This window comes from Corvus hawaiiensis, chromosome 17 (assembly GCF_020740725.1).
Source record: "Corvus hawaiiensis isolate bCorHaw1 chromosome 17, bCorHaw1.pri.cur, whole genome shotgun sequence".
In the NCBI taxonomy this organism is placed as follows: Eukaryota; Metazoa; Chordata; class Aves; order Passeriformes; family Corvidae; genus Corvus; species Corvus hawaiiensis.
Genome location: NC_063229.1, coordinates 6,754,757 through 6,781,960, shown reverse-complemented (window position 1 = coordinate 6,781,960; position 27,204 = coordinate 6,754,757).

The window sequence follows — 27,204 nt, the reverse complement described above, 5'->3', positions numbered from 1 at the left end:
TTGCAGTCCTAGCAGGTTGATGAGGCTTTGTAGGTGGCCTCCCTATGAGTAGAAATACCCGGCAGAGCTCTCTAGAGTGACAGAGTAGAAGACTACATCTCCCAGCAGCCCTAGGAAGGAACAGGATGAGATTTTAAGGCTAGGTTTGATTCTCTTCCCAAACAAATGGCACTTGGAAAGTCAATCTCTGATTAGCATTCTGCAGCTTTTGTTTTCAGTAATGCTGAAGAAGTTCACAAGAATGGGAAAAGACATTTGTTGAATCAGTTTTGCAAGAGATTTTCTCAGAGAGAGACATGCACACACAGAAATCAGGCAGATAAGTTCTCATCTCAGCCTGCTGAGGCTTGTCCTGCGGGGTGCTAGCTAATATGAAATATTAAAAGTGCCATGTTCTTTCCTTCACATATTTCTTCATATTCAGTCTGGCCTCTCAGTTGATATGTAAATAAAGTGTACCACCACTCTATAAAATGCAGATACTCTGCATTATTTAAGCTGCGAAGGTGATGCATCATCCGTTATGTGGCTCATTGGGGGAGCCCCGCTGTGTATTTGGCAATAAAGCCTCAGAGCGCCTCATCAGAAACAGCAGTTGGTCCAGGGGAAGTTCATTTATGCATGAAATATTCACAGAGCAACAATGCAAACCTTAAACATCAGTAATTGTTAGATTTCTATTGCCGCTAACTAGTGTCTCTAAATTATTGCAAAAGACCAGCCAATTTGCAAATTACATATATTTGTCATGCTCTTGTACCTTTAGTGAAGAGCCCATAATGGTGATAGCATTTTTAATGTACACAGTCACTGAGCCTCCTTTGGAGAGCTAGCCAAAGACTAGCTCTGTAATGGGAAGGGCTGGCCAGGTTTCTGGAGAAAGGCCCTGCTGTATTAACTGAGTCACTGCCTGCAATTTTTTCCCCAAATGTTTATCTCCAGCTTTAAGACTAAGAAGAAACTCCATCCAGGATGGTCCTTCCACTCTCTGTGGAGAAATTCTGTCTCATCATGACACCAGTAACACATAGGGCCATGACATGAACAAGCCCAGCTCAGGCTTTTGCAGGGTTTCTGCCATTCAGTCTTTGCCACAGGACAATGCCTTTGTGCATGGCCCAAGTGGTCTTAGGAGCAGGACCTCTAGAAAACACAGCCTGAGCTTCCATGTTGAGAACAAGGCAAAACAAATGCCTGATGTAACCCTCTCAAAGGGCACAGAGCTGCTCCAAGGAGACAGATACCTGGGGAAATTTGACCAGGTCTGTTTGTACCACCCTGCTGGTGGGCTCTGAAAGGAGAAAGGTGATAAACAGATCCCCTGGCTTTGGGCTGTTCTGGAATTAGGAGTGACGTTGGTCCAAGGGTTTGTGAAATGCTCTCGATTTCAAGCTGGGGAGTTTTCAACTGCCTTTAGTCATGTAGAGCATGAAGACTGTCTGGAAACTACAGCTGGGTGCTCTCATCCTGCCTGTCATGCAGTACCTGTCTCTCTGTCTCCGCCCCTTCAAGAACTCCAGCCAGAGCAGGGCCAACGCAAAGGGATCCTCTCTGCTGGGAGCCAAGTGCTGCCACAGCAAGTGAGGAATTCATTTAATAACTTCAGATTCATTAATATCCCTCCCTGCAAGACCCAAAATAACAACTGGGAGATCAAAGGGTCAATTAACACTCACAGTCTCTAATCTATCAGCAGATTAATTTCTGAGTTGCTTTATGACCGAGTGTTCCCTACAAAAGTTGGAGAAGGAAAATGCTCTGTCCCCATCTTTCCTCTTCCTGGTTAATACTTAACAGAAGTCTTTTAACATGCTCTTCCATTCAATACAGTAATAAAATACAGCATCACCTTTGACAAATCTCTTCCTTTCCACAGAGGAAAGAGTGTATTTCCCCAGCTGGCACCATGCTGCTTTGTCTTTTACACCGTGTGTCTCTCTGGGAACAGAGGCTGCTCCATCAGGTTGATAAAACACAAACTCCCCAGGCGTATTGGTCCCTCGGGCAGAGTCATTAGCTTTGCAGAGGATGGGGGCCAAGAGCATAATTTCCTGACTGTGAGTAGTGGGCAGTGCTGACTTTCTGTGTGTCTGGTTATCCCAGAAGAGGTTAATGGCTGTGGTGGCACCTCCTCCCTCCCATGGATCTCAGAGTAATCTCCAGGAGGGGTTTGATCCCTTCTACATATACACTGTTGTTTGCTGACAAGAGGCAGAAGGAGGTAAGGAGAGCTTTTTGCACCTTTAAATAACCTACAGTCATCCCAGACATGAAGGGCAGAGGGGGGTGAAGCTCTCAATGTGCTTTCAGAGAAAGGGCAAGACCCTCTCTGGGAAGTTTACTTTGGCTTCAGAGATGTGACCTCTGTGCCAATTCTGCAAGTGACAGTTTTAAGTTTGCCTTGTCCCTATGGCCTTGTCTTTGTGAGGGGGCAAAGAGGAGCATTGCAAGCAGGTGTGAGCTCAGAGACCAGCACTTTCTCTGTCTGCTCTATTTGTTCCATCTCAGACCCTCAGTGCTGCCCTTGGAAGAGCAGAGCTTGGGATATCAGCCGTGTGCTAGGCTGGTGTCTCTGGACTGCAAGAGTGAGACTTTCACCTCACACCAGGGTCCTCAGCATCCTCATTGCCCCCCTCCAGAGCTTGGGCTGAGGGACGTGTGAACAGCTGGATTTCAGAAGTGGAGTTAGTTAAAATGCATGTGTTGAACAAGCAATTTAAACTGTCTCAGCCCCCCACCTGCAAGCTGGGGCAGCAGCATGTCTGTACTTCCTGGGGAGGAAAGACAGATACCCTGGAAATGTTGTAGTGCACAAATATTGCAGGAAAGGCTCAGTGAGTGGGTGAGATGACTGGCTTCATCCTGGCTCTGCTTGGAGGAAGGAATTACATCCTCATCAATCTTGTGCAAGGAGGCAGCTCAAAACCAGGACCTGAGCAGCAAAATGGCACCTTTTGGCTACCCAGCAGGAGCTGACAATAAAAGCTAATTTAAAAAAAAAAAGTGCACTGGAGTTTTTAGTCACTTAACAAAATGAATTTCTGTGCAAGTTCTGAAGCTGAACTCTCTCAAAGGTGATCACTCTTGACTTCAGGTTTCTCTTTGACTTGTTTTATGATGTTTGCTGAAAGTTCAGAAAATTAAATCTTTTGCAGTTTCAGAAATGCACATGATGGATGTGTTTTGGGATTCAAATCAAGGGAGGGAGAATGCTTCTTTAAATTATTAGTTTGGCTTCCCTCCACCATGCTGCTGCTCTGTTAATTAAACAGCGGACATATGTTAAGGCTGTTTTACAAGCATCTGGAAAGAAAAATTAACATTTTTTATCACTGTCACTGTAATTTCTTAACTGTATGTATATGTGGGCAATATGAAAATTAGTTTCATTTAAAAGTTGGAGTGGTTTGCTTTGATTAGAAGACAAGCAGGGGAGTGAAGGAGAAGTGTGATAACTGAAGAAGAATTTGGCCTGGAGAATGTGAGGCAAAACGTGATGCTCAGTGACTCTGGTCAGCCTGGGTGGAAATTTAATGGTGTATATTTGTATTAAAACAACTGCTGTGCATTTCTGTTGGTGTTTTCATGGTAATTTACAAACAAAACAAACATCCCTCTGTGGAGCAGGTTTTGGATGGTCATTTTGGACTTTGTTCTGTAGTCCAGGCTGGTTGGCTTCTCTCACCCTGCAGCTCAGGACCCCCAGAGCCTGGGTGAGTGTTAAGCCTGGCATTTCAGGACAATCATTACGGCTTCAAGCTGACAGAGGGCAGGCTTAGATTGGATATTAGGAAGAAATTCTTCCCTGTGAAGGTGGTCAGACACCAGCACAGGTTGACCAGAGAATGTCTGAATGACCAGAGATGTGACTGTGCCATCCCTGGAAGTGTCCAAGGCCAGGTTGGATGGAGCTTGGAGCACCCTGGGATAGTAGAAGGTGTCCCTGCCCGTGGTGGGAGTGTTGGAACTAAGATGGTCTTTAGGGTCCCTTCCAACCCAAACCATTCTATGATTCTGTGATTCTATGATTCCATGAGCCTGTGATTCTATTCTGTGATTTGGACTGTACTGCCCCCCTCCCAACACTTGCACAAAGTCTTCCAGAAGGGGAGACTTTCCTTCTGGAAAATGGGGATCCTCAGGGTTTAGCTGTAAAAACAGCTTGACAGTGGTTGTACAGGAACTGTGTGTGGTGTCTTTCAGTCTTTTCAGCCTCTTTCACTTTCAACCTAGATGAGGAGGCCAAGAGGAAGAAGAAGAGTGTCAAAATTGCTGTCTGAAGCTGAAAGCTGCTTTCCAAAGTTGAAGGCAGCAGCAAAGCCTGCTCTGGCCCGGGCTGGGGGAGCCTTCTCAGGTTGCACAATGTGCTGCACTGTGTAAATTAAACAATATGTTCCTAAATTGACAGATTGGATAGACTCCATTTCCAGGATTCCCAGTCCACACTTCCTAATTATAGCAATATGTTGTTTATCGGTGAAGAATTGTCCAAATCCAAGTTTCCCTGAGTAATGAGGTACGCTTAACTCCAGCTGGATGGGATAGACTGTACAGCAGAACAGGACAGGGATTTCTGCCTGTTCCCAGGGCTAAGGAAGTCACAGACTTGGGGCCAGACTGGGGCCAATTTACTCACATCAACAGGCCATATGAAATTAATGAGGCTGTCCCTAAGAGCAAAGGTCTGATCCAACAGCCATTAAAATCAATGGCCCCTTCATGGGGTTTCAGAGGCCCTTAGATGGAGCACGAGGTAAGCAGGATTTGGTCATAAGCCTGCAAGAAAAATGAGCAGTGAGATATCTGTATAGAGAATAGAGAGCACAGAAGGTTATTTGGGGTTTCCAGCACCTGACTGACTTACATCAACGCTTTTTCTTTTTCTTGCAAACCCAAAATTTGTCTCTTGAATCTCTTATTTTCAGCCAGAGAAAATTCAAAGGCAGAAACCATCGAGAGAGCAGGCTGGGGGCAGAGTGTTGTTCATTTATCCATGCTGCCACCGACCACATTCCCCTTGAAATCCTAATGAAATCGTTAACATGTCTTCATCAAGGCAGCACTGAGCCTTGTAAGAGTGGCAGAGCCAGGTCCTTGCCGGGTGTGTGACCGGCCAGCGTGGCCAGTGGTGGGGCTAATCCAAAACTACCAATTATGTCTCCATCTCTCCATAACCCCCCCTTCTCTATCAGTTTCCTTGAAGCAATAAAAAGGATAATCTCTTCACATATCCTACTGACAAGTCAGCTGGGACTTCTGCTTTAACCCAGGTGCTTGCAGGGGATCTGAGTGAGGGTGTGTTGGCTGCCTGGTTAACGTGTGCATTGCAGTCCTGTTGCTAAAATGATGAATGCAGGAGTCTGGACTGTCAAACAAATGAATCTCAGGCTCCTGATGATATCACAAACCACCAGGGCTTCACTCTCACAGGTTGCAGTTTCATCAACCCCCCTCGCCTATTGATTTATACCTACAGAATCCATCCTTCTCCTTATCCATTATCCTAAATGCAATGTTAACATACCAGAGAAAATCTATTTGAGTTCATTTGAATTTTTTTCTTTTAGCTCCTGAATTAATGTTTTCTAAAAGGCTGTTTTAATCAGGCACCTTTTTATTAAAAGAAATATTACGAGAATAAAACACCAGCCCCCAAGGTTCAGTCAGTTATGGCAAAATAGCAGATTTGGCTCCTGCTATCCCACTGTGCTTTTTCTCCCTTTGCAAAATTAGCAGTGTGAATTAGATCCAAGAATTTTAACCCTATTTGACCAGTGAGAGTTAACTGATGAACAGTTAATTTATTTGATGAATCAGTGTCAGGGGGATTGGTGAGGTTTTTTTTTTTTTTCATTCCTTCCAATAATATAAAACTGCAAAATTGCAGGTTATGTTATTAGTTTGAGTTATCCTGCTACAGTGATTAGGGAGATATGTCTTTTTTTCTGCTTTTATTGACAGGAAGTTTCTGAAAATAAGCCTTTGTATATCTGCATGAGATAAAATGTTATTTTTTGCATGTGGTGCCTGGCATTATTGTCAAAGCAAGTGGACAAAAATCAGCTCAAGGTTATGTATTTGCTTGTTCATTGCTCCATATAAACTTTTAAATCCTGTCTTGTTTGCAAGTTTTGCTTCCATTTAAATCCCATTTTCAGATTTCCCATACACAGAAATTTTACCAACCTTTTTCCTTTTGTTTTTAAATGTAAGGTTTCTAGGCAGTCATTTGTTTCCAGAAATTAGGGCTTATAGGAAATCACTATCTATCCATCTCTCACAGTCTGCAGCAGCGTTGTGGGACATAACAACATGGATTACCCTGAAATGTTTGCAATATGTATAAAGCAACCCAAAACATACAAATCTAAAGTTTCAAATGCAGCTTTTCCCAAATGGCAAAGACAAACATAGAGTGCAATCCCTTTGTAAATAAAGAGATACAACTGATTTTATCTTATTCATCTTTTTGGTGCCCTTAGAAAGATAAAGCTCACCAGCACCACTGTATGTAGCTCTACATCCTTAGATGTCTATGACTATATGCCATACAACACACACACACATGTACTGGCATTTTTGGGGGGGGTCAGCTTAAATGCAGGCTCAGAGGGAGTGTGGGGGAACCACGTTGTTCACAAAGTTTAAAAAAAGGAAAATAAAATTCAGCTTAAAGCAGGTGGACAGCAAGGGGAGGGAAAAATGAAGGTGCCTGGACACCCAAAACCAGCTCTGTCACTTCCCAGCTGTGAGCCACTGGCTGCTGTAGTAAGAGGCTTTTTGGAAAAGAAGGAGTAGGGACGTATTCCTCTGTCTGTAGCTCATCTCAGTTCTCTGGGACTCTCAGCACAGGAATCCTAGAATCATGGGAAATGGAAACCCAGCAAGGATTAATTGCATTTGACTATTTTTGGAAGGTTGGGAGGCAGAAAGAATTGTCCCTACTCGGGCTGGAACTGCATGTGGATATAGACCAAACCCCAAAACTAAGCATCCAAAAATTCCAGTTTGGCTCTAGACTTTGCCCTAGCATTTGTTGGTGCAAAGTCCTGCCTGCAGGTGACTGCTAGATGGGAGGTTGGAAGGAGAAAGAATTTGAGAAGTAAAAACAGCAGTGGGGACTAGTTGGTGAATTTGTGTTCAATTCATGAATGATTTAAATGAAATCTTTTGATGATTTCTATTAAAACAGATTTCCATTGTCCTTAAACTTATTTGTAAAGCAGAGTCTGGCTACAGGTTGCTATGAACCCTTCTACTTTCAGGAATTTCTGCTGTTGGAGGTCAGTTCATCATAGAATTGTACAATGGTTTGTGTTGGAAGGGACCTAAAGCTCATCTCATTCCAACCCCCTGCCGTGGGAAGGGACATCTTCCACTATCCCAGGTTGCTCCAAGCCCTGTCCAACCTGGCCTTGGACACTTCCAGGATTGGGGCATCCACAGCTTCTCTGGGAAGCCTGTTCCAGGGCCTCACCACCCTCACAGGGAAGAATTTCTTCCTCATATCCAATCTAAGTCTCCCCTCTTTCCATTTCTCCTTCTGCTGTTGGACATGCCATATCAACTGCGGAACTTGTTCTCCTTGTTTTGGCCAGAGCTATCTGGAGGGAATATGTCCATCTTGAGAAGCGTAACTCTTCCAAGTGTTTGGTCCTTGCAGCAGCTACAGGCTGGGAAAAGTATGGAGCAGACTTGTAAGGTTTTCAGGATAATTTCTCCCTGTATAAGAGTCCTTTGCTGTCACAGTCTTTGCCTGTGTGCGTTAATAAAACCATCTATCACACTTCCTGATGACAGATGTCTACATGTCCAAATAATACCCAGCATGGAGAACTATGCGCTCTGACAGCCAGAATCAGGTTTCAGAAGAGATTGAGATGACTCCAGAAGTGAATGGAATGCACAGATGTTAGCAAGCCTGTCCTTCTGATTAAGTTTGCTGCAATGCAGAAGGTATAAATATGTTCAGATGCTCAGAAGGCCATGGGAAATGAGAGGCTGCGTTTTAGCACCCAGCACTTTTGAGTCCTGGGGTAATCCTGATTTTAAGTACACCTTTTATAGACCAATCTGGCTGAATTGTTCTACAAGTTAAATGAAGCAAAGACTTTGTAGAAGTATTCTGGCAAACAATATAATGTATCACTTAAAGAGCTATAACCAAGCAAGTGGAAAATGCAGCTCTTGTTGCAATTTAAGGCAGAGTAACCATAGTTCATATTTAGCATTTTGTTGTGGAAAATGAAAACAAATATTAGTAAGCAAATAGGCATTGTACTCCAGTGCACTCTGCTACCCAGGGATCAATGTATGGTGTTGAATAACCATCCTCCAGGCAGCTTCTGACTCTGAGAAGATGCAATCCCAGCACTTTCTTCCCTGAGGAAGGAGGCTCTTGTTCCCACACTGTGGTGCTTCAGTTTTTGGGACAAAGCAGTCACATCTCTGTGGAGTCTCCTCCAGCCCAGAGGTAACACTGAGGCTTGGGAACAGCTTGATCTGATAAGAGCAGGGATATGTTTCAGACTCTCACTCGACCACCTGCCCTGGCTGTGAGCATCTCAGGTCATGTCTGAGGGTTATGGATTTCACACCTTTCCCATCCCTGTGACTTCACCAAGCACGGCTTTCCAAGGAGAAGTGACTTTCTGCAAGGAGAGGTGACTTTGGAGAAGTTTGTCATGCTGAACTTTGATAAACTGTGGTACAATTCGTGCTAATCGGATTGTCAGCCTCTGGGCTGTCCATGAAATACAAGGAGGTCCTACACTAAGGAATCCTATCCCTCTGAGGAATAAAATCAGCCTTGAGAAAGTTGTTCCCTAGCAAAGAAATCCCAGCAGAGGAGGAGCAGATGATAAAGCAGAGATAAGGGATCTTCTCTTCAATACTTTTTCTTCTCCCTCCATTCCAGGGCTGCACCAGCACGTCCTCATTGGTTGCTTCCCAGAGTCTCAAAAAATTCCCAGCAGGCTGGTTCCAGCTGCTGTGTGTCTCTCAGCAGCCAGTTCTTGGGCAGGGAAAGCTGACACTCCACAGACACAGTGTGCTAAACGCCAGTGACCCTGCACAGTGCAGGAATCCTGCACAGCCGAGCCAACTCTTCATAAAGTGCTGCCTCAGAGTGACTCTGAGGAGGGGAAGTATCACATTGATTATTCCTGAATCTATGGCCAATTACATTATTTTTTTCAAAATTATACCAGTACAGCATAACGTTTATGGGACTGGAAATGTCTTCTGAGTGACTGCTCCAGATGTTGGAAGTGCTTACTGCCCCGGGTGTCTCAGGGGTCTCTGCCAGGCTGGTAAATCTGAAATCCCTCATTCATGCAGAGCTGGAAAGTGCTTTAGTCCTGAATGAAGCACTGGGAGAGATTTTTACACCTGGGTTTTTATAGCCTGATCTTAGCAGAGAAAAGGAATAACTCTGGGTTTCCATTTGAAATGACCTCAGGAACAGCTTGTTGCAGCTAAGCCGTTTGGTTTACAGTTATTCCTTTGGCTGCTCACTTGGGCTTTTTTCCTTTAAAAATCACAACTGGCGGTAGCCACCATCCCTTCTTTCCCTGAGTCCACTGAGAGACGAAACTCTGAACTCTGCTCTCCTCATTTCCTTTCCCTTTCCTGTGAGTGCTCTGCCTCTTCTCTGCTGTTCCCTCAGAACTGCCTGACATTAGCGATTGTCTTCCAACCCTGCCAGCGTGTGTTCCTGTGTTCCTGTGTGTTTGTGTGTGTTCCTGTGTGTTCCTGTGTGTTTGTGTTCCTGTGTGTTTGTGTGTTCTTGTGTGTTTGCATGTGTGTTCCTGTTTTTGTGTTTGTGTGTTCCTGTGTGTTTGTGTGTTCTTGTGTTTGTGTGCGTGTTCCTGTGTCTTCCTGTGTGTGTGTGTGTTCCTGTGTGTTTGTGTGTGTGTTCCTGTGTGTTCCTGTGCGTTTGTGTGTGTTCCTGTGTTTGTGTGTGTTCCTGTGCGTTTGTGTGTGCTCCTGTGTGTTTGTGTGTTCTTGTGTGTATTCACGTGTGTTTATGTGTCTGTGTGTTCCTGTGTGTATTTATGTGTCTTCCTGTGTTCCTGTATGTTTGTGTGTGTGTTTCTGTGTGTTTGTGTGTGTGTTCCTGTGTGTATTCATGTGTGTTGTCTGTGCTCAGACAAGCCCAGGGAGCTGCTGCACAGCCACGTCCTGCAGGCCTTGGTACAAGGGACACACAGCTGACTTTCCCATGCAGGGAATGGAAACGTATCTCCAGCACACAGAGGGTTAATAGCTCTAAATCTAAAGTACTCATCTGCAATCTCAATTTGCTCAGAGTCCAGCAGCTGCATTAGTTGAGATAATTCTGTCAGTGAGTGCTGTTTGTACCCAGAACATGCCTGCTAAATTTGTTAAAGAATACCCCAGACTAACGCATCATTACACTCACAAAGTCATCTATCTTTTACTTCAGATTAATTCTTTTTTTTCCCTCTCTCTTCACCTCCTCCATAAATCCTGGTGCACTTAATTAATTTCAGTTCCAGTGTAAGGTCCATAATACAGAATTGTTCAAGCAAACACAAAATTAATTATTCTATTTACAGCCTTCTCATTGAAAGGAGCATTTCATCTTTCATAATTACATTTTGGAACGTCCAATTATGAATTCAGACTTCTGCTGTTTTGCATACCGTGATTGTGTGCGAGTGTCTCCATGCCAATGAGAACCAAGATTTGGGTCTCACATTTCCTTCCAATTAGACTAAATTCAAGTACAGCTCTAGTCTGAAAAACCTTTTCAAGAGGTGACAGAGGGAGAGGGTGGGAGATGGGGGGTGCCTAAAGAGTCAGGTTAAAAAATGCATCTATGAATGCACGTTATCGTTTCTTCTCCAGCAACAGAGATGTCTTTATAACACAGCACAAGGCTGCTGTAGCTGGTTCAGTAACCCTACCAGCTGCTACAGGCTTAATTCTACAAGCAAAAGACTTTATCAAGCTCTTTTTGAGCTAATGGAAAAATTCCTTGGCTTCTATGGCTTTAAAAAGAGCTTTTGAACTCATGCACAAGTTGATATATGTTATACCCTTGGTTTCTGTTAATTATATCAATTTTTAATGCCTTCTATGACAGTAGCTGTTTTCCTCAGAGCTGATTTGTAAGTGAAATCTGAAGCTGCAAAGATTTCCTGCTTGCTGCAAACCTGGGACAGGTTCAAGGAAGGTTCCTTGTGTTTTTCGAGAATTCTGGCCTCGACCCATGAAGCAGGGATGGAAAACCCGGGCTCAGCAGTTCTGGGTTTTGCCTGTCCACAATTTCCCCTGGAACTGAGGTCTGTGATGGGTGTTTGGTTCCCTTTGGAGCTGCAATGCCACGGGAAGTGGGGGGTTGTAGGAAAGTCTTGACCTGAGTCCTTACCCTCCAGCAGCCGGCAGCTCTGGGAGGGGACTCAGGAGACCTGGGCTTGAGTCCCAGCTCTGTCACGGGTGCTGTGGGTGATCTTGAGCTGGGGTTTCCGGTCTGACCTGTAGGCTGCAGGTGGGAGCTGTGAGCTGGATGAGGCTGTTGGAGGTTGCTGGATGGACAAGGGGAGCACAGCTGCCTCCTGTCATCCGGGCACAAAATCCTACCGTGACAGTCAACTTGGCTGCATGGGGACATGGCTACAGCTCTTCTTTAATGCCTGAAGCTCCTGACCTCCAAAAGCACCCAGAGCTGCCTTTGCACTCAGGAGAGAGCAGGAGGTGGATTGACATCTGGCTGAAGAGGTCACCCAGTCAATCCAAGGCTTTTTATGCTCTCCCTCTTGCATACTTGAGAAACGGCCACAGTTGATTTGACCTTTTAGGATATCTGTTTTAAAAACTCCTGCCCAGTACAGCTTGAAATGAGCTGGTATAAGAGCTGCAAAGTATCTCTGGAGTCCGCCTGTCAAATTTGATCATGCCCTGAAAAGCCAAAATGTGCCCATCTCCTTTAGAAACACAAATAAATTGCTTTAGCCTTATCTAGAGTTTTACAGTGACTGCTTCATCCTAATGGGATGAAGTGTGGTAATCAACTTTATAGAGCATATTGCCATGGCACACCCATTATGTCATGCCTTGTTTACACAATTGGAATTAGGGATTAAGAGGTACACATACTGGGCAGGGGGCCAAAAATACTTTTATAGCCCTGATTTACTGGCTAGTCCATGCAGGACTCGGGAACTGTGCATGTATCGGCTGCACTGGGAATGTGACTGGCTTTGGAGTGCAGGACCTAGGAAAGTGCAGTGCCACATCACAGTGGCTGAAAATAAACCTGAGGGCCAGGCAGGTGGGCACTGAGTGTCACCACATGAGCCCTGGCAGGGTGGATGGATAGGACAACTGCTGCTGCTGCTGCACTGGTGTCTGTCCCCCTCCAAACACCTCTTCAGGTGCCTGGGAGTTAAAACCCCCAGGGAGCTGGTGGGAAACACATGAATGGTAGTAACAGGGTGTAACCTGTCACGATGTGCAGCTGACAGCAGGGCTGGGGAACCTGTGTCCATGGGCACTGCCAAATCCTGGTTTGATACCTGCACCAACAGAAACGCAACACTTGCCTAGAAAACTCAGACCTGAGAACAAAGTAGATTTTTCATAGTTATCTTTTTTATCATCCCAGAATCACAGAGTCACAGAATGATTTGTGATGGAAGGAACCTTAAAGATCATCTTGTTCCAATCCCCTGCCATGGCAGGGACACCTTCTACTAGAACAGGTTGCTCAATGTCCTGTCCAATCTGGCCTTGAACACTTCCAGGGATGGGGCAAGGAACATCACTGTACTAATAAGAATGATGTTCCTTGCCTAACAATTATACGTTCTAGAAACAGGAAAAGGTTCTTAAATAAAATTAATGTGTCATTTATGGCCAGAGAGCAGGAGAGGTTGACCCTGCTCTTTGCCCACTTGCAGAACTCTCCCTGAAGAGGATCCATCCCTGTCTTACTGAGTATGAACCAGGGCTGGTGCTCTTTACACTCTCATGTGCAAACCCAGAGAGAGTGGGCTGAGAGGAGAAGCAGACTGAAAGCTCTGAGGCCAGGGGTATCCACTAGAAGAAGTGTTTCAGATTCAGAGAAAATGGGACAAGGAGAGGCAGGGGGATGGATGTGGACACTTCCCCACTGCCCACCCCAGATGAGGATGCAGGGGGAGTAGGAGGACAAGCTGTCCCACTGCAGCCTGCTGCTGCCACCTTCTCTGGGCACCAATGATGGGGACAGGCACTGATTTACCCTGCAAGGACACTCACGTGCACCAAGCTCATGTCCCTGGCAGCCAAACCTCACCAGCTGAACCTCAGCTGGAGCTCAAGCATGTCGTCACTCAAGTTGGGAACAGTGAAGATGCTTTTTCCTCTCCATAGATGCTGTTGTTAATTTGTTAGCCGTGTACAAGTGTGAGGCTTTCTGGGGGAAGCCAATTTGTGCAGTTTTTAGCTCATTCAGTGGTGAAGTCTGCTTTATCTCTTGTGGGAGCAACTTCAGGGCTTACAAAAAGACATAAATAATCTGTTTTAAAAATTGTTGGAGGAACAGTGGGTTTATGGGTTTTATTGTCACAAGGGAATTATAAGGACCCTCTGGTCCAGCCCCTGGCCTACCATAAGCAATTCCTGACTCAAACCCCACATCTTGCACTTGGAGCTGGTTTATTTTATTTTTATAAACACATCCAATCCTGGCAGGAGGGCTTTATTCAATAACAAAATATTTTTCTTACCGTCCTTAGCTGGCAGGAGTTAATTGTTCCCTTTGTGAGCTGTGAATGGGTTTGTGCTGTTCCACCTGGCATCTCTGCTTTTGTTTGTTAATTAGGTATTAATTGCAGAGGCTGTTGGGGATTTGTAGGTGAAAAGAGCTTGTGTTTATTGGTCCTGCATGGAAGGGGCTGAAATTAATCGAATTTGGTAACAACAGAACTTGTAACATCTCTAATATTTATTTTCCAGGGGGTGTTATGGTCTGACATTCAGTGAGGCATGGAGAGGTGAGGGAAAGTTTTTGGTTATTGATTCTTTGAATGTTGCAGCTCAGATCGTGCGTTGCTGGTTAATGAGATACAGTGGTACGGAAAGGAGAGAGGCAGAGGGCTGGTTTTTGAAATATCAAAGTTGTTATAAAATATAAAGGGAAATTGTGGAAAGTGGGTTAACAATGAGCCAGCTCCTCATTTTACAAGTTTCATGACAAAGCTAGGAAAAACCATGTAAAACTGATCCTTGGAGAAGCTGGCGTTCTTATAGGCTGCTAAGAACCATAGGAGAATTGAGATGGATGGCCAGAGATTTTATACCTTTTGAAATAAAAATTATGGAATAAAGTTTTCTATATGGAAAAGAGAACAAGAAAACTGGAACTGAGGAAACAATACTGAGGAGGGCAAGACACCTTAGGTATATAAAGGATTATTTTAATGTGCTTTCCCAAAAACTTTCAGGAAATCAAAATATTGAGGTAAAATTATTTCAATCCCTTCTGACTGAAGAATATATTAAAAACATAAAAAGACAAAGCTACAGTTTGGTAAATGGATATAACTTAGGTAATTGCTTGACCTACAGGCTACAAGGCAAAGGTTGTTACTGAGAAACTCCTTAGGGGAGCTAGAAAAGTAAAAATATTCACTTTTCCACAGCAGACTCATCACAATATACAAGGTGTCAGATATGGCAGGAAGGGATAGTGTGGGGTTGCAGACTCCTTCATCTGCCTTTCTGCTTGAAAGCCGGATTTGCTAAGACTATCTGCTGTGGCCATTCTGAGAGTGCCTAAAAATTCAATTTCCAGAATGATGAAGAGTGCAAAAGAATGCGGAAAATGAGGTGGGGAAGAGATTTTCAGTGGAGGGCTGCACAATTTCCTGTTTAATACAGTATTTTAAAGCCTCTGTTCTTTTGTTGTGCTGCCAGTGATGTCTCAGAATCCAAAAACCTCGCATGGATTTTTAAAATGATTTTAAGTCAGTTAAATAAATGCGTAACTCCTGATAAGGCAGCTCATGCAGAATCATGCCGTATTTCTCTAGCAGTCTTGTTGAACCAATGTTTTTCCCTACAAAACTCAGGCTCTAACCTCCCTTGCTGACCCTTGTGCTTACCTGTGCTCTCCTATCAACCTCCTGGAACAGGACAATGTGCTTTTCCTACCCTCAGCACCTCTATTTACCCAAGGTTATCAGGGGGATATCCAGTATCTATCATCTCTACAAACATCACGAAGTCATCAGGACAAACTAAAACGATGGATTCTCTGTGAAAGGAGAAGTATTTTGTAACTTGTATGGGAATTGTGGGTTTCCCACCCTTTGCCATCTACCCCAATGCATAAATCCTGGGCAATACGCATGTGAGCCTGTGATGTGGAAAACAAAATCAGGGATTGCAGACCGTCATTTGTTCACTATCTTAAATTAATCCTAGGTGATAATTTTTGTGGTTCTTCCACTTCACATCACATGGGCCTGTTCTGCTCATCATCAGCAGCATCTGGACAAAGCAGTGCATTCCTCTGCTTTGTTTAATGTATTGCCTTCCCACTCTCTGTCTTTCATCTCCGCCTTCAATAGAAGGTTTTACTGTCCTTGAGAGTTTGCTTGTCTTGCCCCCTCCTTCCACAGAGACCACAGATTTCTCTGATTACATGCATGAAGAGGGGATGTTCCCATGTTTGTGTGAGCAATGGCATATTCCCTGGATGTGCCAGTGGGTCAGAGACAGTGACAGTTTTAGAAATGTAGATTATTTTTAATAATGAAAGCCAGGTTTTTCTTCTAGAGCAGTGTATTCAAATTGATGGTGTTGCAATGGCGATAGCGAGTCTAGAAGACTCTGCTCCCTTACCTCATGTCAGCCCATGTGAGACAGCACCAAGGAGTGGTTTGACCATCTGAGGATGTGCAGAGTGCCCAGAGAGGTGTGTTAGCCAAGATGATGGTGGGGAGGCCTTCCAGATGAGGCTGGATCTCTGCAGGCAAGTGTGCACAGGGCTATTTTCAAAGTCCTTCACCCTGCCTTGTCGCTTGTTTAAACCCCTGACAAAGGGTCATGGCACTGCCCAGTGGGTTCTCATTTGTGTACTGCCTTTCACAGAGAGTTTAATGATCAGTAGATGATGGCTGTATCTGGGCTGGGAAGGCGCTGCCTTGGACTGTGACGTTCCTGTTGGGCTGCATCCACTGATTATGAGGATTATTTTTAGCAGCTTTATTGCATCGATGATAAATACAGACATTCTTCTTACAAACAACAAGAAACTTTGAACCTTTTAAACACTCCCTGAACTGTGGAGAACTTGTTAAGCTGGATAACACTCAGGGAGGAAGCAAAGTGCAAAGTGCTGCTAGCCTTGCATTACTCACAGGTCCAGGCAAGTGGCCTCTGGGCAATGTTCCTGGTTCACCAGCGACCAGTGAGGGCTGCCCTGAAGGTAGGGGCACCTTCTTCTTTGGTCATGGGGGGAACTTGTTCCTGTCAACCCCAGGAAAAAAAGACCTTTGGGTCTTTGACAAATGTTTTTTGCCGATTATGTGTGATACTGCTTCTCTTCTTGACTCACTTCTCCTTCCCTGTCCTTTCCTCCAAGGCTGGAAGTTTTATTTCATTCAGCCTTTACTCTTCTGATCAGAGGCTTTGAGGTCTATAAGAGTTTTGAGACTATTTCCTCTCCTGCCTGTTCTTTCTTCTGCTTACCCAGTCTTTTGGTGGGGATAGAAGTACAGGGAACCTCTCAAGAAGAAGGTGAAAAAGAAAGCTGTGATTAGATTTTTAGTGCTAGCAAGAAGGAAATGCTCACGTCTCTCCCTTACTCTTCCTCATCACAGGATGCTTTTAAAAATAGGAAGGATCTCAAATTGATGTCAGAACACCTCGTTCTAGAACTGCTCTGCAGATCACAGCAGCTGAGCATCACATTCAACACCCAGAAAGGGACAAGAAGCCCGTGATTTGGGTTTGTGATTTGTGTCTCATCACTCTTGGGGCGCTGTTGATAGATTGTGCCTGTGAGCCAGGTACTGAGTGTGCTGGGCCATGGTTACAGGAACGGGGCAGGAGGTTGTGCTAAAATTATCAGAGGAGTGGAGCCCATGGTAGCTGTGTAGCATCTGCAAACACAAACACCCTACAGAGTTAATTCAGACTGTCTTGGTGTCACAATAGGCTCTAAACTCTAATGACAGTGACCAAAGGAACTTACTGCAGAAATATGAGAAGGTTTCAAATTTCTATAAACATAAGCAAGGCTATATTACCTAGGGAAATAATTATTAAATAAATAATAAATGTATATTTCATAGCAAATGTAAATTATATATTTATTCCAGAATATGTTTTCCTCTGGAAAACAGAAAGGACACTTATTACAAGAATATCCTTGAGAGGAGGAAGTGTTTCACCAGCCAAGGAGAAAAAGACCTCCATGAAACAACACGTTTTTCCTTTCTCTTCGCTCCAGCCCTATCCAAATACCGTGTGAAAGTAATTTGTCTTGGACTTGGGAGGTTTGCTTGCAAAAAAAGCACTTCTTTTTCTGCAGAGCTTAACTACAAGTTTGCTCCTTGAAACCAGACAAAGTCACTGGTTAGTCAATGCCTGGCTTGAACAGATTAGTTTGAATTCCTATGTATGTAGTATTTTAAGCTCAGGTATTGGTTTCACTATATTTCTGTTTGTGCTAGCAATTAATTGATTTTTTTTACTCTGCTAGTATTTTAAAAGACCAAACCCTTCCCTTGCTGCCAAACCAGGATGGTTATTAAAGTATTCTAATATTCTTTCATTTTATTGCCAGAACTGCTTTTAGAATAAACTGACTATGTGAAAAGTAATTTCTTTATGTCCTTACTCTACACTTCAAGAAGTCAAAGGATGAGGAGATGATAAGGCCTTGGACACCCAAAAGAAAGAAAAATTATTCTCTAGCACAATCTATTCTGAAGGAAAACTCTCTTGTCTTGTCCAAGCATAGCCTCAGGCTTTTGGGATGTCAGAGAGCACCTGGTTCCTTGCAGGCTCCCCGTCCATTCTTAGTGCATTTACTGGGTATAAATAAGGTTTGTTTTTCTGATTCTTAACAGGTATTTTCTGTTGCCATCAAGTTGGTGGAGAAGCCCCTGCCAAAGTAGCAAGGAGCTTCTTATCAGAGGGAAGCCTGACCTTTAGGAGTTGCAAGGGAAGGGAGGACACACTGCTTGGAATTGTCCTCGGGATCCCCCTTGGGTGGGGTTCTTCTGACCAGGATTGGTGGCCAGCCTTTGATAGTCAGTGAAGCTCTTGGCAATACAGGTAGAGAAGCCTTGAGTCAAAGGAATATTGTACCAAAATAAATGCCAAAAGTACCATGGGCAGGTGCTTTCAGGGCACAGTTTATTTCCCTGCCCTGGGGAAGCAGGGAGAAGATCAGGTGAGTGTCTGCAACCTGGCCAGGAACAGTGACAGTCAGAGCAGGATCTCGGGAAAGCCTTGGTGAAATAATGAGCAGAGCTGATCAGTGTGAGCATGTGGCTTCTGTAGGTTGGTTGCTGCTTCTCTTTTCCTTAGGTGCAAGCTTTTAATTATAAGCTGGACTTTCTTTCACCAATCTAAGTGAAGCCACCGTACTCAGAAAGTCATAGCAAGTCAGTCTCTTCACAAATGGAGATGTTTATGCATAGAAGAAAACTCATAAAATTGTGTGTGTGACACGGAGTAAAGCAATGCCACTCTTGGGTTCTGGACCTTGGTTTTGAAAAGACAGCAGGCCAGTATTTTGTCATCTCTAAATTCTTCCCATCCAGATAACATGGACCAAAAGGGCAAAAGCAAAGACACAGTGTTCACGACTCATAGGCTTCTCCCATTGTGCATTTTTCTTCTGTCTTTCCCAGACGGGTTGAATTTTCTCAGTGACAGCCAGAGCAAGAAGTGCCAAGGAGAGTGAGCAGGACTGGGAGTGTAGCAAGGTCTACTTGTCATTCCTGGGGTAGACGCATTTCAGGGAGCGGGCTGAGAAAGTTTAGCCTGATTTAGGTGGTCAAGAGGGATCTGGCTTAGCTTTGCAAGGCAGAAAAAGGGGATGCATTTCCCAGCATCAGGTTATGCAAACCATTGAGGTGCAGGTGGGAGGGGGCAGGCTGGCTTCGAGTCATTTTGTATCTGCATGAAAATGGAATTCAAAACATTCCCTCTAGAGTGGTATCCAATACCAAGATTGGATTTGGGAACACAGAGTACATGAATATTTGTGCTGTCAATAAGAGTTATCTGTATACAGAACCCTTTCCTTGTCTGCTTTCTCTACCATGCTTCCTTCTTAATTCATTTTCAGTCTTTAATGTACTGTTGTGTAGCATCCTCTCCCATTAGGCCCTGTAATGTGCTCCGATTGCCTTCAGCTTGACTGCACTTAATAGCCAGCGTAAATAGAACTTAGTGTAGCATGCACTAACATCTCTATACATTGTCCAGAGATTAAATACATGCCACAAATGGTTTACGCATCATCAGCCTCGAGCCCTCGTTTCATAGCTCCCAACCAAAAGAGGATATTAAATTAATTTGCAGGTTGCTTTAGCAAGGCCTAACAAAAAGAGGGGGGGAAAAAAATCCTGAGGGTCACTCTGCATATAATATCCATCAATCAAAAAAGAGGGGTGGAAAATGATAATAGCAGGTCATTATAAGGGGACAGGTGCACACATATTTAGCTCTCTCTCTAGTTCAGGTCAAAGCTTAATGGTGTTAACGGGGAGGAATGCAGGCTATGTGAACAGTGTGGATGTGTGAGGAAGAGGCAAAAGGGCAGCTCTGTGACAGGACAGCACTGTCTCTTCCAGAACTTCATGCTTAACCCTTTACTCTGCCTGGGCAAGAGCTGTTGGGTAACACTGAGCTCATGAGAGAGGGAGGAAAGGAGCAAAGCAGAGATCTCCATCTCTTGTCCTGCAGCAGCTTGTACCATTCAAAGTCAGCAAGGAGGCAGGATTGGTGTAAGGCAGTGAAAATGAAATTGCACAGTGCCAGAGTGCACATTGGCAGGACCTGGGTGTACTGTTCTCATGGGCAGGGTTCTGTCAAGCAGCAGGAAATGCGACTGCTCCTCATTGAAAGGCAGGAAGGAGACCTGTGCTCAGCAGGGAACATGGGCTAACAGAGATGAGCAATGATCTTCATGAGGGCCAGGGCTGAGAGAACTGGAAAAACAATGGCAAGGCCACAACTCATCTACTAAAACAAGAACTGTGACTAAAGTAGGGAGACATATTTAAAGTGAAGTGAGGCTGACAAGGTTGAGGGGATAGGACAGAGTCCTTGACTTATTATTATGAAAGGAAGGCACCACGTGAAAGTGGACTGCACACAGACAGTCTGTGCCAGCCCTACTTGTCAGTCCGTACTTTTAGCTCAAAGATTGGGACAGACATGGACAATGAAATAGCTTCAGTCACACTTGTGGGTTCCAATAAACAACTGGGAAGACACACTTCAGTTTAAAGCACCAAGCTAAAAATTAGGCTGCCTGCTTTGTGGCTGTGGAAAGTAATGCCACCCAGGTATGCAAATCTTTTCTCTTTGTTTCAAGTTTGATAGCAACCCACAGAGGTGAAGGAAAATATCAGTGATTATCGCCATGTTTTAGATGCCAGCATCAGGGTTTTGCAAGGTCTTGTTGATGAATAATAAATCACTGCATCATTTCTGGAGTGATGGGGCTCAGTGCCATGTTCCCTTGCTTTCTGGGGAAGTGTGTTTTCAGGTGTTGCATTCTGTAGTCCTCATGAGGAAATGATCCAAATCCTCCCCCAAGCCCACAATAACACACTTTGACTGACATGGATCATTTTTCTGAGGCTCACAGCAAGTACCATCCATACCCTGAGAAATGATATACTGGGAACTACAATAATTAAGTAAGGAAATACCCTTTACCACAAGAGTTTAAATGCCCAAGAACTGCTGTCATAGAAATCAGGAACTTACAGTCTGTCAGCTGATATTTTAAGTGCTGTTATTCCATGCCAATTTTCCCAGGCTGGAGCCATGAAAGTGAAGACAGGCAAAGCAACACTGCATGTCAGCAAGGGTTCAGCAGAAGTTGTAAGAAAGAAATTTGCTAGTTAAGATATAAATAAGAAGTCAATTTCAAGCTGTGTGTAAGGGTAGAAAATTGGTTTGAGTGCATTTGGGAAGGAAAAAAAAACCAGATTAATTTTGGGAGCAGGAGGATCTGTTCTGGAAAGTGTTCTTGATGGAGTGGCCCCCACAAAAGCAGAGGTGCCATTTCCCTAAAGTCTTGGTGGGCTCTGGTTGCCCCATGGTCAGCCCAAGACTTGCTTTCGGATGTGGTGGTCTGTATTCTCTCATGCTCCATTTCCCCCGCCCCCCATTTTTCCCCCTTCTTGCTAGTAAACAGCAGAAGCTGCTTGTCTTGGGGCTGAATGGATGGGGAAAGAGAGGAATTTAATCCGGACGTGCTACAGAACAACTTCAGCCAGCTCCTGCTCCAATTTTCACTCCAAGCAGATGCTCAATCCACGTGTTCGTGGGAGTGAGGGCCAGGGAAGGGAGAGGGAGGCAAGAGGGAAGAGCCTGATGGGGCTGGGCTGCGCCGTGTGCTCCAGAACAATAGATGATCACTCTTAATTATGGCAGCCTGAATGAGCATCACTCTGCCGGCCCCTTTCCTCGTGCTATCTGATCAATACAGCCTTAATTGCCGAAGAAAGGCAGGATCGTACACAATCACAGCACAATGGTTTAATCACTTGGACGCTTAAAGTTAATTTCAGGCAGTTCATTTCTCATTGCCTCTCACTCTGTCAGGCATGGCTTGTCTCCTTGCACACACAGGTGCATGCGTGCTCGCAGCTAAAGGTGGGTTATTAATAGCTTTTAGCAAGATTATTTGAGCTAATTGAAAATGTGGGAAATGTTATTATCATGCATAAGCTTAGAAGGGCTTTTCTTTTTGAAGGGGGGTGCGCTGAAAGCATTTATTGAGACACTTCTTGAGGGAAGAAATAAAAAGCTCTTCTTTTCTGGGCCATCTCCTCTACTGCTTTCATGCTGACCTGTCCAGACACTGGGCATCCTTAGGTTAGTGATCAGGTGGTGAAGCAGGATTGGAACCTCATGAACAGCTAGAGAGGGAATTCACCTGTCCTTTCCATAGCACCCAATCCCCTCCAGCTTTTGGGGATCTTCAGGCTCGTGGGCTGTGTCTCTGCAGGATTGTTTTTGTGGCTGGCAGTGTGTGGCCACTTGAGAAGGTGGTGTTGAGATCCAGTGTGATCCTTGGCTTAAAATAAGGGCACATCTGGCCCACCATCTGCAGAATTTCTGCTGTCTCAGATGTGCAGATTTTGCTTGGATCACATTTTATAGATGAGGGTCTGCTGCAGCACCTTAATCCAGCTTTGAATATTGTCCAATAGATCCAGCTGGAAGCATCAAGTTTGGGAGCTGTGAGATGCTGGCCATGAGAGGGAAATTTGGGTTTACCTTCCTCCTCAACAGAGCCAAGCATCACCACAGCAAAAGTACAGGCTTTTCAAAAGCCGCTTGTGATGCTGAGTGCAGTTTCTGACCTTCACTTTGAGACTCCTGGATCAACCCCCCTCCTTGTCTTCTCCCTCCCACCCCAGCCAGAAATTGAAGCACCAAACCTGACTGCTGTTTCAGTGAACTCTTTGAACGCTGCTGACTTGTTGCTGCCTGAGAAAACCTAGATCAAGAAAACATGGATAGAAATGAGTTTTGACACAGAGGTACCTGGTCCAGTGGAGCTCTCAGGCATCACTTTGGCTTGTGAGTGAGCCCAGGCATCTTTTATCTTGGGTGACAATGAATCTGTCACAGAGAGGGGCTGCGCCTCGCTGGATGTCTGTGCTGCATTAAGGAGAATTTTCACCCCTTCCTGGGCACTGAGCGCTGGGAAATCTGATCTCACAGGATCCAGGACACCAAGGAATATCTGAGAAAACACACTTGCTCTGCTTGTAGGATAAGGCAGCATGGGAGCCAGTGCCATACAAGTAAAGGGGCTGATGAAAGGTGAACAGAGCTTTTCAGAGCTGTAAGAAAGTCATCCTTGGGCAACAAAACATTCTGTGAAGCATATTGTTGCTGCTGGGATGGGATGGGATGGGATGGGAAGAAAAGTTGCTTGAAAATTTATCTCACAGCCATTTTAGTCACCTCCAGCTTTGTTCTATATTGGACTACTGCCTACTGGGACAAAGCTTGGAGGCAGCCAGAAGTTTCTACTGAATGCCAGTCAGATAAGGATGACGTTCACAGGCTACACTGACATTTTTTTTCTCCCAGAAAATAATTTCCAGGATAAAAATGGTATCCTGTGTTTTTGTTATTATTTTCTGGCTACTGCATATCTGAAATGCCAGACTCAGTTGCAGCTCTCTCTATGTCCTGCAGATCATTTTTCCATGAAGAATAGCAGGTAATGTTAGAAATTTGATAAGAGTGGCTTTCTCCTTTGATGAGTTCCTGCCCAAAATCTTAGGCAGAAGATGAGGAATTCAGCATGAGGGATACAGACCAAGAGAAAGGACCTGACAGAAGCACAGTCACTCCCTTTGTTGCAATGCTTTAGGCTAACCATTATTCACAGCCCTTTCCTCATATTGCATCTTTCATGATTTGCTTAAGCGATTTTAAATTGCTTTTGTGATTTCATTTAGCAGAGACCACAATAAAAGTGACCCTTGAGTTTATGAAATGAAACAGCTTGCACAAAGGGACCGAGGGCCTCAGCAGCGTGTGGGGTGACGGGTTTCTGTGCTGCGTGGGGTGTGTTTGCCTGGGACAAAGGGATGATAAAGGGCTTGCAATGAAATGGTGCAAGTGAGGAACATTTCTAGCAGTGGCTGCCCAAAGCAGCTGGTGTGAAACCAGTGTTGACCAGCCCTTTGCCTGTGCAAATGAAGGGAAGAACTTTGCCAGACAGTCCAGAACATGCTCACCACCCAGATTTTTTTTGTTAAAAAGAAGGTTTTTGTTTTTTTGTTTTGTTCCATCTCAATGTTTTCCTTGATGAGGGAGGCAGCAGGGAAATCACACTGGAGCACCAACTGCATTTACTGAGAGTTTTTTCAGCAGACCTCTTCAGTAGGGGAGCTCATTTAGCAAAATGTCCAGGGCTCAGAGTTCATGGCCAGGAGGAAAGCTGGATCTCACTTTCCAGATGCTGTCCAAGGTGTTATCTCTTGTACCTCACCCTGCTCCGAGGTGGTTTGGAGCAGTGCTGGGATCAGGTGTTTGATGTAACACTGCAAGTCAGTAGAAATCCTTGGGAATGAGAAGGGAGGTGGAAAGAGGAAAAAATTTTCCTTTGTCCCTGCAAAATCTTGTCAGAGAAAGACAAAAACTGTCTTTGGAGCTCACTTTCTAGTCTCTGTTTTTTTGTTGTATCCAGTGTCCAGCTATTTGGGAAGTGGGTTCCAGCCCCCTTACCCCAACACTCTGCCTGTGCCTCCCCAAACCCGTTAGCCTGCTACAGTGATGCCTCTTGATAACACCGTGATGTTTTTGACTGCCCAGAAATACAGCTGAGCCTCTCCAGAGCTGAATAAGGCACAAATGAAACAAGCATCAGCAAAGTTGGTGCATTTTTACACAGCTGCTTTGCTGGGCTGCTCTCAGCTGTGGCAGGGAGCAAATCAGCTCTTGGTGGCACTGCAAGGGAGGAATCCCAAATCTGACCTCTGTTTTTTTTCTGGGATTGGTTTCCACTCCCTGAGACAAAAAGTGAAGCAGAACATACAGAGGAAATGATAAAAAAGTGACCTATTTTATGCTATTTGGCTGCTCTTTACTGTAGATGACAAGTGGTCTGGTGATCTTAGACGGCTCCCAGGGGGATGAAGGGCAGGATTTGAAGCACTTTATTGGTGACACCTCATTTAAGGTATTACCCCCACTTCCCTCCACTTTGCAGGGAAGTCATGTCTGGAAAGCCCTCGGAAGAGGCTGCCTGCAACCCTCCCTGCTTGGCTCCCTGTGGAGAACACCATAGCCAGGGAAAGGCAGGATAGATTTTTTTCCAGCTGTGGAGCACCTTGTGTTTTAGCAGGAGCCAGAGGCTGTGCTGTTATGCTGCAGCCTGGCTTGTTTCTGCTCTGAGCTTCTCTGGGGGGGTTCAGGGTATATTTGCAAAAAGAGCAGCCTCCCTTCCTCTCTGCTCCCCAAGAAAAACAGTAAAAAAACCCCAATAACCCCAGAGCAAACTATTTTTAGAGGAAGGAAGGAGAAGGCAATGGGAAGCTGAGGCACTGGGGGAAATCTGATTTTGAGATTTTTGTCGCTGTGGTGGCACAATTTCCTCTGATGCAGCTGTGTAATGAGTTCACATCTGTTAATGCCACATGTTGCTCTGCCTTGCACAGATGCAAAGTCTCAATTTTTCTAATTAGCAACAACATGAAGTATATCTTAATTTTCTGTCCCCCTTCCCTCTAATAAACGTGATATTAACAAGGTTACGTGCCTGCTTTCACGGGGTTTAATCGAATGAGGAGCAGGATTGGGTTAGATCACACTGTTCTTCTTAGGTGGGGTCTGCCCAGCTGCAGAGACATCGATTCATTACAATAAGCAGAAAACACAGGACAGGAGATGGGGGCACACCCCCTGTTTTTGCAGCAGCTGTATCAATCACAACCACTGTTACCCGTGTATGTGATCCTTCAGGCCTCTCTAGAGCACACTGCGTGTTTGTGTTGTACATGTATCTTTATTTTTTACAGTGTGAGTGCCCAGGAATGCCTGTAACACCAGCTCTGCCCAGAGATCCTGCTGCATTTCATGGTCTGAGGGGATGGGGGACACAGCCCAGGTCCAGGCAGGACAGGAGCAGGAGATGCTGGAGGCTCCCAAAGCCATGAGAAGCTCCAAACCAGCTGAATCTGCAGAGAACAAAAAGGGACAGCCCTGTACCTCTTCATGCCATGAGTGCTCAGTGGCATCTCTGTGTGAGACTGAGTGACTTCACCCACTCCTGGCTGCAAAAATGCTCAGCTGGAGCTGTTGGGGATCCTGAGAGCACAAGCTGGGGGGCTTTGCCTGTGGTCCCTGTGTCAGTGATCAGAGCAGGACAGGTACTAGTGTGAGGGGAGTTCTCCCTGAGCAGGATCCAGCCCTCCCTGGACAGCCTGCATTCATATTCCACCTGACTCTGCTGGGAGAAATCCATGGGGACCCCAACAGCAATTACTTGTGTGATTTAATTGGCATTATCATTTTACTGGCTTGACAGAGATAAATCGCCCTATTGGGTAAGGCTGCTACTGTGACAGCAAAAGCAGAAGGAAAGACTTTCTCCTTCTCTCTGAAATAGGAGATGACTACCAGTGTATCTTAATAATTAGTGCTGTTATAATTAATCGGGCTATTTGAGAGTCAATCTAACAAACAAATGGAGGGCTTGATTGTTCAGTAATTGACAATTTGTTTCCAATATGGTATCACTTGCTTCTGCTTGTGCAAAGAAGCAAAAAGACACAAAACTGAGATTACTGGAGGGCTGGGGCTTGGCTGCAGTGAGGACAAGCGGCTGTGTGAGAGAGCATGGAGGAAAGGAGCGTTCCCAGACACTGAATGTCCCAGGGACCCATTTGTCTTGGAAATACACACACACACACACACACACACACACACACACACACAGAGTTATAATTCCTTCTGTTTCCCTGCTTTTTAAACAGTTGCAGCCAGCTGTCACTGCCTGTGTGGGTAGTTTTACGGAAAAGCAGAGTTTTCAGACCTTGGCCTTTCCATACAATTTTCACCCTGGTTATATTCCTGGATCCGCTCTCTCCAGGCTGTATTTCTTTCCTTGCCTTGTCTCAGTCTCCCCTTTCTCTTTGACTTACCCTCTGCTCTGCAGCGCCATGGGTGCTCTGGAACCTGCAGTAAGTTGTTTGTTGATGCTTTGGATGGAAGGACGATGTGTGGCCATGTCAAAGAGGGTGTGGATGTACCGGGCACTGCAGCACTGGGATGTTGCTATCTGGATGCAGACCAGACTGTGTGTGGTGCTCCCATTCCTGCCTCCAAAGAAAGCAAAAACAACATGAGAGTGGGCAAAAAATTTTTAAAAAATTATTTCCATTATTTAAGTGAGGGAAGAAAGATACGGGTATTTTGCTGGTAAAATGTCTCTGTGCTGGCATCAGCTTTTGAAAAATGGTTTAGAGT